The sequence below is a fragment of the Papaver somniferum genome, chromosome 10 (genome assembly GCF_003573695.1).
Source record: "Papaver somniferum cultivar HN1 chromosome 10, ASM357369v1, whole genome shotgun sequence".
Taxonomy (NCBI): Eukaryota; Viridiplantae; Streptophyta; class Magnoliopsida; order Ranunculales; family Papaveraceae; genus Papaver; species Papaver somniferum.
The window spans coordinates 151,152,090-151,163,757 of record NC_039367.1 but is presented as its reverse complement, the minus strand read 5'-3'; the positions used below and the strand labels follow the sequence as shown (position 1 = coordinate 151,163,757).

Below are 11,668 nucleotides of genomic sequence, written 5' to 3'. Positions count from 1 at the left end.
ACAAGAGCAAGATGTATTTGTGGAACATGTTATTGAGGAATTTCTGAAAATTTTAGGACCATGTGATTGAAGGATTTCTTAAATTTTAGTAGAAACCCTCGTTCATGGCAGTCATCATCATTCTTCCTGTAATTTACACGGTAGCTAAAACACCGGCGAAAGAGATAACTCGGGTTAACATAAGAGTTTGTTGACAACAAAAATACCCAAATGTCTGGCTTACATGCCGCTAGATCAAACATGATCTAGCAGTGCTAGATCAAAATATTTTCCCTGTTTGAGCACCTTAAATTATGCCAACACAATGGGAACAGAAAAGACACAAAAAACACAAAAAAAAAGAAAAAAAAAAAAAAAAAAAGAACTGCGTAGTAAAGCTGACATATAGAAGATCGTTGAAATCCAACCAAACAACAAAAATAACCAATCTCTGAATCATCGGAAGTACGGCTAGAACCTCTGAATCATTTTATTTACTTAAAAATGATTAAACTAATTATTCTCAAAATAGCGGTGTTATGAGCTATTGTTCTAATCAAAATAATGATCAAACCAAACAACTATTTTTAAGTAAATAAAATGCAAATAACTAATCCTCTAAATCTGAATCATCGTCAACGGGCACGTCTTCCGAGTCATTATAATCAATCAATGTCTCATCTTCTTCCTCGACATGAACATCATCCACATCAATATCAGCTGCAAGTACAATCTCTGCATCTACCAACTCTACCTCCACATCATCTCTACGGAGTTTATCTACTCCAACATTATCTTCTTGTATGAGTGATGATACTGTTACATCCCAAGTTTGCTGATAAACATCTTCTTCTTCATCATCATCACCCATTTCAGGAACATCCCACGTATGTCTCATATATGTCTGTGATGCATTTTTTGAACCACTTTCCAGTCTGCTCCGAATTTATGATCATCCAGGTAGAACACTTGTCGCGCATCCAATGCGATAGACATGGTTCTTTCTTAAATCACGTATTATTCACATTTAAACATGTCAAATCATAATCTGTTTTAAGATTTTTCTTCCGTGGAGTCACTTGTCCTTTTTGTTTCTTATGAGATGCTTTTTGGTCATCTCAATAAAGAAATTAACACCTGACCGTTCTTTACTCAATTTGTTGGGTTCATGCATCCAGCTTTAATCTATCCTTAATTCAAAAATAAAAGAAAAAAAAGGTATCACAAACGCATACTAGCATATATGGGGGCAGACAGAACATGTACTAACACCATTTCACAAGAAAAATAAAACACAAATTCGCACCAAAGCTAACCGTCCTTGGTGGTCAGTCCATAGATTGAACGAAATTGTAACTTGAAATTCTTGAGTATATAGAAAACCAGCTAAACCTCCCTAACCACTTGACTGTCATTAAATTAATGTAATACAACAAAATCCACTATCAAAATCCTAAGATATTCAATTACAGTGTGTACAGTTTGTATGAGCCAAGACTGCCTATATGGTTCCAACAAGATGTGAGAACTCTACTTAACAAACTTTGTCATGATAAACATATAAGTTATAAGTAACATTCGCAGTTTCAAATCTCTAGCATACTTTTAAATCCACAAATCGCTTAACTAACAAATTACCCTCTCTACAGTCCCAGGCATCTATCCACAGTAAAGCCAACACCCATCTCATAGTGTTTTACTTAAAAAAAAAACGAAAAGAAGAAATACCCGTACTTGACCGTGGCTGTCATGTTAATCTCACAACATTTCCACCTAAAACACTGAATTGAAAAGGGCGACCTAACATTCTTGTCCCATCATATTCTGTGTCCAATAACTTTGTCATTAACCCAAATCCCAACTCCAAAACATGAAAGTGTGCACAGCACAAAGTTTTCAAAATTCCAATGCAAGATTGACATAGAAAAATTGTTCCCACTACAAATTAATGACCTAACAATACCAACAAAAATTTGAGTCAAATCAATAAAATAGAGAGGGATTTGGAAATCAGTTACCTTAGCGTAATAATCATAATCTTTGCTCTACGAGAGATTTGATGTTCATCCAAATCAAAAGCCTTAAATTTGATTTTCCCAATTCTCGATTCTTCTGAATTGAACTGAACACCGTTAACTATTTTATCAAAAATTTTAGAGCGATAATATGATTAACAACTCCATCCAGGCTAATCATTGTAAATAGAAGAACACAAACCTTTCTTTGGCAACACTTCCTCGTCTGTATCCCTTTTTCTTCACCCGACTAAAATTCTACTTCTTTTCTTCCTGGATGTGAAGGAAAATTTGTCGACATTAATAACCCCTTTTCCTAATTTGATTAATTAAACATTGAAATACTTAAAACAGAACGATTACCTTGAAAGACTTGAATTCAATTTCACCTTAAGCCGTCCAGAGAGTGAAGAAGATGTGACGAATTTGATTGTGCTAAAATAAGAAATCCAAGCTAAATCAAATTCGCAGCAGTTCTTCAGCTGTTTCCAAATCTTTTCCTAACTTGCTTTGAAATCGAACTTCAGAACCCAATTCCTAACCCATTCAAACTCTTAATTACATCATTAATCCTCAACAGTAATCAGCAATTTCGATTACGCTTTCTTTATTTTACGGAAGAACGGAAACGATAATTAGGGAAGAAGAGAAGAACGAGAGCTTTCCATTTTTATTTTTTATTTTTATCGAAAGCCCTAGAAACAAATATGGGAGACTCCGCCGGGTTATAACATGGTGTATCCAGCTGTATCTTAATAAGTTACTCCATAGTTACTAAACCGTTCAGTTATCCAAGAGACCTCTTGGAGCCTTGGCATGCCTGAAATAGCTTGGAGGCATGGAAATCTGATTGTAGTAAATTCTTACTTGAGCAAAATATTTTCTTTGGGGGATTTTGTATTTCCCCCACAAAATAAATGGCGATTCCCACTTTTTCAATTGATAATTGGTGAAACCTCTCCTCACAGTCATAACTGCCGTTATCACCTGGGTAATCGGGCATGTGCAGTGTACGTGTATATTATTTTAAAAGCTTAACATGTGTTGATATCTAAAGAAACCATTCCAATCAGGTAACACGTGGTGTACCAAATAAGAGAGATTGCGATAGAGATCTGAAAGATCATTTCTTTCTCTCCGTCTCCGTCAAAGTTTCTGTAACTTCCCCCAAATCTGCAACCCACACACAATCCCAATCCAAGATCTTTCAAATAATCAATCGGGTGCAATAGAATCAAGAATTGTAGTTCTATTAATAGTGAATACTAATTTTTTAATGTTCTCAAACCCCAGATCGGAAAAATTCAAAGATCAATTAAATTTTTTGTGAAGTGTAGGAAATGGATTCGGTTACCGATGTGGTGTGCTAAATGGGGATCATAGTGAATGTTTTGATTTGTTGAACAAATTAAGTTGGGACATCGGTGTTCTCTGAATTATGATTGATTTTTTTTTTTGGGTTTGCCTAAGCAGGTGATGTTGAGATGCCTGTTAGAATGTTTGATCAAATGAATGAAAAAAATGATCAGTGCCTTAATTGCAAAAGTGGAATTACATAAGAAATTGCATTCAAATTGGTCTTGATTCTTTTATTGGAATTTTGATTGTTTGTGAAATTTTAGTCGAATTAAGGTGAAGATTTGTTTGTTTAGGATTCACTTGTAGAGAATTTTGATTTTTGGTTAAGGGGATTTTGCAGACTTGGGAAACAAAATGGGATTTTAATTTTCGCCTATGGTCTGTAGTCTCAATGATATGGATGTATTGGAGACAACGAGGACGATGATACATCGATACTTGATGTTTTTAGGGTTAGAGTATGATCTTTTTTGAGGACCGTCAGATTAGATTAAAATATAAATCTAATATTTTTAATGGCACACACGTGAACATTACGTGCACGATTAAGTAAGGGTAACGGCGGTTATGACTGAAAGGGGGATTCACCAATTATCAATTTAAAAGGGGGAAAACGCAAAATAGCCATTTATTTTGAGAGGGAAACACAAAATCCCCTCTTCTTTTTTGAGCTTTTTTTTATTGTTTCTTTTTCTGACCGCATTTTCCTTTTTTTTTCTTTTTTTTTTAGATTCACATTAGCCTATACAAATTTTCACTCAATGCAGTGCACGTAATTTAAAATAGACTATATTAAAAAAGAACGTAATTTAAAGTAGACTATATTACAAAATAAAATATCGCGACTAAAATAAATTATTTTTTATTTCTACAATAAAAAGAAGAACACACTTGTAGTCTTATAATTTCCTTATAATTATTTCAATTTAATTCTAATTTTTCCTCAGTTTTTTCCGATTGAGATTTATTGTCTACAATAAAAATAGGATTATACTTATAATCTTACAATTTCGTTATAATTTTTCCCAATGTTCACTCTAATTTTTCCAGTTTCTTTTGATTGATATTTATTGTTTACAAGAAAAATAGGATTATACTTATAATCTTACAATTTCGTTATAATTTTTTCCATTTTCACTCTAATTTTTCTAGTTCTTCCGATTGAGAAGTTGTGTTTTCATCAGTCTCCACCATGAAAACGATCATTTAATATATACAAATTGAATTTGCTAAAGAATGACAAACATTAATTACTAAACACACATGTGCTTACCATATCACTTACGGGTGATATAAGCTAGTATTATTAATGCATTGTATCGCTTTTGTATTTTTGAGGTCATTATGACATTTGGTAATTGATATGGTCTGTGAAACGTGTTTGGCAATCGCAAAATTTGGTAGATTTTTAATTAAACACCCATTTCAAAAATTGGCTGGTAACCGCTAAATTCAAATCATTGACAAGAGTTAGGCCGATTTAATTAAAAATTTATGCAAGAACATACTAAAATAATATATTCCAATTTGATGCAATGGCCTCAATTTCAAAAATACCTTGCATATGTATACAAAACACTATTATCTACAATCAAATTTTTTTCTGCAAATTACATAAAATTCAAAATTAAATACAAAAACAATATAACATTGTGCCATAAATTTATTTTGTAACTCAAAAATATACATCCCAACTCCAATTTTTCAAGTGTGACAAAAACTTGTTAACTCGTTTTGAAATATCCTCGTTATCTTCTCATTTCTTTCAATAATTCTACAATTTGACTATAATCGATCTTTTTCCAAGATCTTTTTGATTTATCCGAATTTCCTACTTTTGAGAAGTTGAGTTCTCCATTGGCTTCCAACCATAATAGTGGTCATAAAATATACTAATAAAACTAAAATATATATATGCATAAATTTTCCTCAAATTTCATTTTAATTTGTCCGAAGGTCTTTCAATTGAGAACTTGAGTACATCCTCCGCCTCCCATCGTGAAAGTGGTCATTATGCATATATATGCACATAAACTATATTCTTATTTATTTGTAATACTTTGTGACCCGATTCTTTATCAATATGATTACCTTAAAAGACTTGAATTGAATTTCACCTTGAGCCGTCAAGAGAAAGAAGAAGATGTGAATTTGATTGAAGCATGCATATGTAAATAAAATACTATGATTATCTATAATCAAAATTTTCTCAGTGACCCGAAATTTTCATTAAGTTCAAATTAAACTCAACCAAAATTTTATCTTGTAAGCCAAGAATCTAAATCTCAATGCATATCCCAACTCCAATTTGTACAGTGAGGCAAAAACTTGTAAACTCTATTTGAAATATCCTCGATATCTTCTTATTTATTTCAATAAATGCACAATATTACTATAATGTTTTATGAGCTCTCTTTAATTTTTCCAAATTTCTTCCTATTAAGAAGTTGAGTTCCTGGCTTCCAGCTGTAAAAGTGGTCATCTAGTATGATATTGTATATATATACACAATCTCACAAGAATTTCCACAAATTTCACCCATATTTATCCAAATTTCTTTTGATTGAGAAATTGAGTACTTCATCAGCCTCCTATCGTTTAAGTGGTCATTATGCATATACACTCAAAGTATAATTTTATTTGCAATCAAAATTTACTTTTTGACTCGATCTTTTCATCAAATTCAGAATTAACTATAAGCATAAATGCGTTACTACATGAAAAATTTATCTTGTGAACCAAGAATTTAAATACCAACCCTAAAATACCAGTGTAACTAAAATATGCTAACAGAACATTAAATTTGTGTGGTATCTTTTCATTTTTTTCAATAATCTTACAATCTCACGCTAAGTAACTGAGTTTTAAGGCAACACAGGGTCATTTATGCTTCTCCTCTATACCTTACAAAGAAAGAGCAAGTAATGAAGGTAAAGACTGGATCTCAAGATTTCTTGAAAAATATTCTTTTGTGATTTCGCCACTTAATACGAATTTCATCCACAAGTGCAATACAATCTACCTGTGATTGAAAAATTTTCATCTCAACTTGGGATTTATCAGTCCGCTCTTGAAATTTGTTAGCACGTCCTAAAATGCACCGGGTAACCTTAAAAAATCCTTACACAAACTCATTTTCTGAGTATTAAAATGCATTATCCTTAAGATCTAGCGGTCCTCTAAGTTACTCGGAGGATGAATTTAGATAATCTTTGATGGAGACGCGCGGAAGACTCATTCAGATTTTTTGGAAATTACAAAGCCAGTCTTTACTGCCAAAAACGAAATTATCTTCTTAAAAAAAACTTTGATTTTTGGATATCACAAAGCCAACTTTTACTACCAAAAACAAAAATTATTTGCTTAAAGATTTTGAATAATCCCTGGAAAGTTCCCATTGGATGAAAGATCTAATGTATCTTAATTTAGTGCATCACGAAGTGTGTGATACAACTTCTCCAGAATATAGTTTCAGCACATTAATCTCATAAATTTTTTACCTCTTTTCTATCGAAAATCTCAGATAAATTTTCTTATTCTTCCCTAAAATAAAGAAGACGAGTTTTTCTTCTTTTTTGTTATTTCATTACCTAAAATATAGAGATCGTGTAGAAGGGATATTTGACTAGAAATCAGGATTTGATTGGCTGAAGATTTTCTCAAAAGATTTTCAAGATTTTTTTTTGAGGGATGAATGGTTGAATGAGGTAAATGAGCATATCATATGGTTGTCAGTGAATCTTAAATTCGTTCCATATAGGTAAATCTTCCTTGTTAAGAATTATTTTGGATGAGAATTTTCGATTTTTGAGGAGAAGAATATTCACCCATTTGGAAAGAAGATATGAACAGAAAAACCCTAGTTTTAAAATCAGATAAAACAAGCTAAGGAACCATTTCGAATTTGGTTAATCTTCAATTTTTTGGCGCCATGTAAATAAAAAGGGAAAAAAGCTGGGCGATTTTTTCCCCGCTTGATCTTTCATTTTCTCTCCTATAAATACATCCCCAAAGTTCTCAAGTTTTTCTCACAAGATACTGATTGAATGTACTAGATCTCACATTAGTCTTCAATTTCATATATGCAAACCCTAATTTTGTAATTTTTTGATCTCCTAATATTCTTTAAGGTTTGCTCTTCCCCTTTATATTCCTTTTGTATTCTGTTGTTTGAAAAAGATATATATGCATCATCAAACTTTCATGTTTTTGCCTGTGGTTTCTTAGTTGTTCTTTTAATCATGGTGTTGTTTCATTGCCCAGCAGCTCAGGTGAAAAATGGCTAACAATAATGTACAACCAGCTCCAGCAACATCATCTTCTGAGGGTACCTGTTACTTTTCCCCTTTTTCTTCTTTTTGGACTTTTATTTCATTAATCTCCATAGTTAGATTGGTAGTTTTGATCCGTTTTAGACTTATGTATGGAGCTTGGTTGACTTCACAATTCTGTGTGCTAGCCGAGACTTAGTTAGCGTTATTTATTTTAGTTGGTAATGTTCTTACTTAAACAGTTAAAAGTAGCATTATGCACTTTTAAGTCAGCAACAATCACAAAACATAATTTAGGTCTGCAATTTATAACTTTTTTAGCTAGGTTTACGCAGCACTCACAAAATGTGAGTATTTAAGGTTTTTTCCTTTTTGAATAACTCAGATCACCTTGTATATGTGTCGGTAGGTCGATTTGGTAGCTTACTTGTCCCCTTCCTTCTCTAACTACAAGCAGTAGTGTTTGAAAGTTCTTTCTGTTACTTGGAGTCTGAAAACTAAGTTGAACAACAAATTGATTTCCAGCTTGTTCATCTATTTAGTGCTTACTTGTCCCACTAATATGCCTTGTTGTAAAATATGTGTAGGGTACCACTTTTGTAGTATTCACATGAAATGGGTTTCTGATGAAGCTCGCATCGAATGGGTTAGTATAGACAGTATTAGTGTTACAATTTGTGTTGTATACGTCTAAACCAAACCACATCCAATAAATATTTGTAATCTCTTGTATAGTTTTATATCACTAGAATTAACCTACTAGTTTGATATTCGGGTGCAGTTGCTAATTATTCTCTCTTTGATGTATCTCTAGATAGGACACGATGAATCAACTAATGCAGCAAGGCATCGAAGTGGGAGCTGCAGCACCCACTGAGGCAGAAGTATGTGCTCAGGTTTTAAAGAAAAAGCAATGACAACGTGTTCTTTGACCATTGTTTCTAACAATGAAGGAATTCATGAAATGTTATAAGCACAGGCTGATAGAATTCAAGCTCAGGAAGAGCAAATACGCGCCTAGAATGAGGAGATCAAAAAGATGAAAGAAGACAGCGAAATGGTCATAAGAAATATGCAAGATATGATGATGCGTTCTCTCGGGCTGGACAACATTACTGCTAATGTAACTGAAAGTTGAATGCGGTCACATTAATGTTTTAGTCTTAGAAATTTTTTTTCTTTTCTAGTAGTGATGTTTATCTATTTATTTATTGCTGGAGTTTATTTATCAGATTTTTTCAAGTTTGGATCTTGTATAAAAAAATTATTTTTAATGGGTAATTATTTTTTATTCAACTTATATTATTTATTTAAATGTTTATTTATTTATATTTATTTTTGTGTAATTATAAATCTAAGCTAGTCATCAAAGAAAAAATGGTGACGAGTTTGGTATGATGAGAAAATAGTTATGGTGAGGTAAAGTTATGGTGACTTTGTCCCAAAAATTATCTTGGAGACGATTATATATGCAGGTAAAGTTGTTTCGGAGACGATGATATTCATTATTGAAATGACCTACAGAGACAATCCTAATTGGTCATTATACGTATTTTTAAAGACGACTAAATTTTGTTATTAATTTTTTTATTTTGAGATGAAAGTTATTCCGCTGCGAAATCATTATATTTTCAGAGATGAAACGGTTTCGTGGCTAAAATTATTTAGCTGACGAATTTGTTTCTTCACTATAAATATATTTTGAGACGAACAAATTTCGCGGTTAAAACTGTTAACGTGATGATCTTGTTTCTTCGCTATAAGTACAGTTTGAGACGAACAAATTTCGCGGCTAAAATTATTTTATGTGATGAATTTTTTTCTTCACTATAAATATATTTCGAGACGAACGAATTTCGCGGCTAAAGTTATTTTAAGTGATAAAATATTTTCCTCACCAAAAATACCAAGAGTGACAAAATTCTTCATCACAAAATTAGTGAACAGTGTCCATTTTATTTGCTCACAAAAAGATAGTTTTGGTGGCAAAAACACTTATGTCGCTAATTAAAAAAATTCGGTGACGATTTCTTAAGGACATCACAGAACACTTTCAACGACTCGCTATAGGTGATGAAATTTTTTGCACCGCTGAATTCTTTCGGCAACGAGGAAATTGGTTTTCGTGACACAATATTTTGCCAATACCAAGTCCGGCTAATTAGGTTTGTGTGCCCGTTTGCATACTTGAGTAGGTTAAGTTATAAAATTGGTTTATTCATGAACAAATATATTTAAATAATAAGGAACACAATCTTTTGCAAAATGTGGCTATAATGTTCATGAATTAATTCAAGTGAATCAAAACCGTTTTTGCTTCAATTGTGTCATGTATACTTCCATGAGAATATAAACAATTGAACAACTCCATAACTAGTTTCATTGAGTCATTGGAACTAGTTGTGATAACGAAGAATAAGGTTGAAATGAAAGTGTTCATATGGCTAACTTCAGTTAACTATTGTTGAGCCAACCAAGTCACGTTTAGGTACAGTTACCCATATCTAAATGAAGGTACATTTCACATGTTTGTAACAAGCTAAGACGATCTAAAGGTTGAAAGATATTAGCTTGCATCTAATCAAGTTTTCATCTAACGGTAAATATTGAATGCTTGGTTACCAAGGTAATTTTGATTGCAAATCCTGATTTTAAGACTATATAAGGGAAAAATCTAGCAACTGAGAAACTTAATCCCCACATCTCATGTGTGTTACTAGTTGCAAATAGAGTCGATTCTCCTTTAACCTAGGTTTTTCTTAAAACCATTATAGGTTAACGAATTAAAGACTTTATTGTGATTCTGAAGCCAGGCCCCAACTATTTTCTACGTAGTTGCGTGTTCTGATCTTACTTTGTTCTATCGTTTTAAAGTACTATATTCTCTAAGATTTGCTCGAGATTTAATCTCCGATAGGTAAGATAAAAACTAATCACAAAGCTCTTTATCTGATTATTTGTAATTCTACAATATCTTTTAGCTTCCAAATGATTATGATTATTGTGATGAGGTGAGGTGATTGATATTTCTAAGCTATTCTTCGGGAATATAAGTCCGGATTATCAATTGTTTCCTGTTCACTTTGATTTATCAAAATACGGAACAAAAACTCGTAAGTATTTCTGTGGGAGACAGATTTATCTATTTAATTAATAGACTTTTGTGTGTGAGCCAGATTTTTTTATCAAGTCTTCGACTTTGGTTCGTAGAAAATCACGGTTGTGGGTGAGATCATCTAAGGGAATCAAGTGCGTAGAGTCGTGCTAGGATTCAGAGGCGCTAGGAAATCGACTATACTTTAATCAGTGGGAGATTGGTTAGGGATCAACTACGTACATTCCAGTCCGAATTTAATTTGTAGTGGGTTAGAGTCTGTAGCGGCTTAATACAGTGTGGTGTTAAAAACTGGACTAGATCCCGGGTTTTTTTTGCATTTTCGGTTTCATCGTTAACAAAACTTATAGTGTCTGTGTTATTTCTTTTCTGCATTATATTTTTATATAATTGAAATATCACAGGTTGTGCGTAGTTTAATCAATTCAATAATCCAACCTTAGGTTGTTGATATAAATTGATTGACACTTGAACTTTGGTATTTGGTACCTTTCAAGTTGTTTCTCATATTAATAAGGCTCACAAATTTTAATTTGTTCGATTGCAGATTGATTTGAGAAACTGATATTTAACTCTTGGATATATTTTCCTTGATTGAGTCTGACTGTCTAGTTGATTCTATTGGAATGATACTCGAGTTAGTCCATAGATGTTTCCTAAACAAAATATTGGGTGTTGTTGTTAAACCCCTGCCTTTTCAATTGGTATCAGAGCAGGCAAACACGTTCGAGACTTCATAAGTCTGTTTTTGTAGCATCATGACTCTATGGATAGTAAGGTCTTTATAAACGCTTTACCATATTTAGATCAACTCAACTCCGAGTGTGTTATAGAAACCATCGATGAGGAATCTCAAAATAAGGAATCTCACAAGAGGCTGGCTTCGCATAATAAAGAAGTAAGGAATACCCAATTATCTTAAAACAATA

At 32.5% G+C, this 11,668-nt stretch overlaps 1 long non-coding RNA gene across 1 annotated transcript; it reads right to left on the bottom strand.

Annotated features, from left to right (window-relative positions):
* Window positions 1–365: 365 nt before the first annotated feature.
* LOC113317332 lies at window positions 366–2,651 on the bottom strand. The gene is made up of 4 exons (XR_003343435.1): window positions 2,358–2,651; window positions 2,197–2,267; window positions 1,998–2,091; window positions 366–1,164 (listed from the first exon to the last, which is right to left on the bottom strand). It is a non-coding gene; the product is annotated as an uncharacterized LOC113317332 (long non-coding RNA).
* Window positions 2,652–11,668: the final 9,017 nt, after the last annotated feature.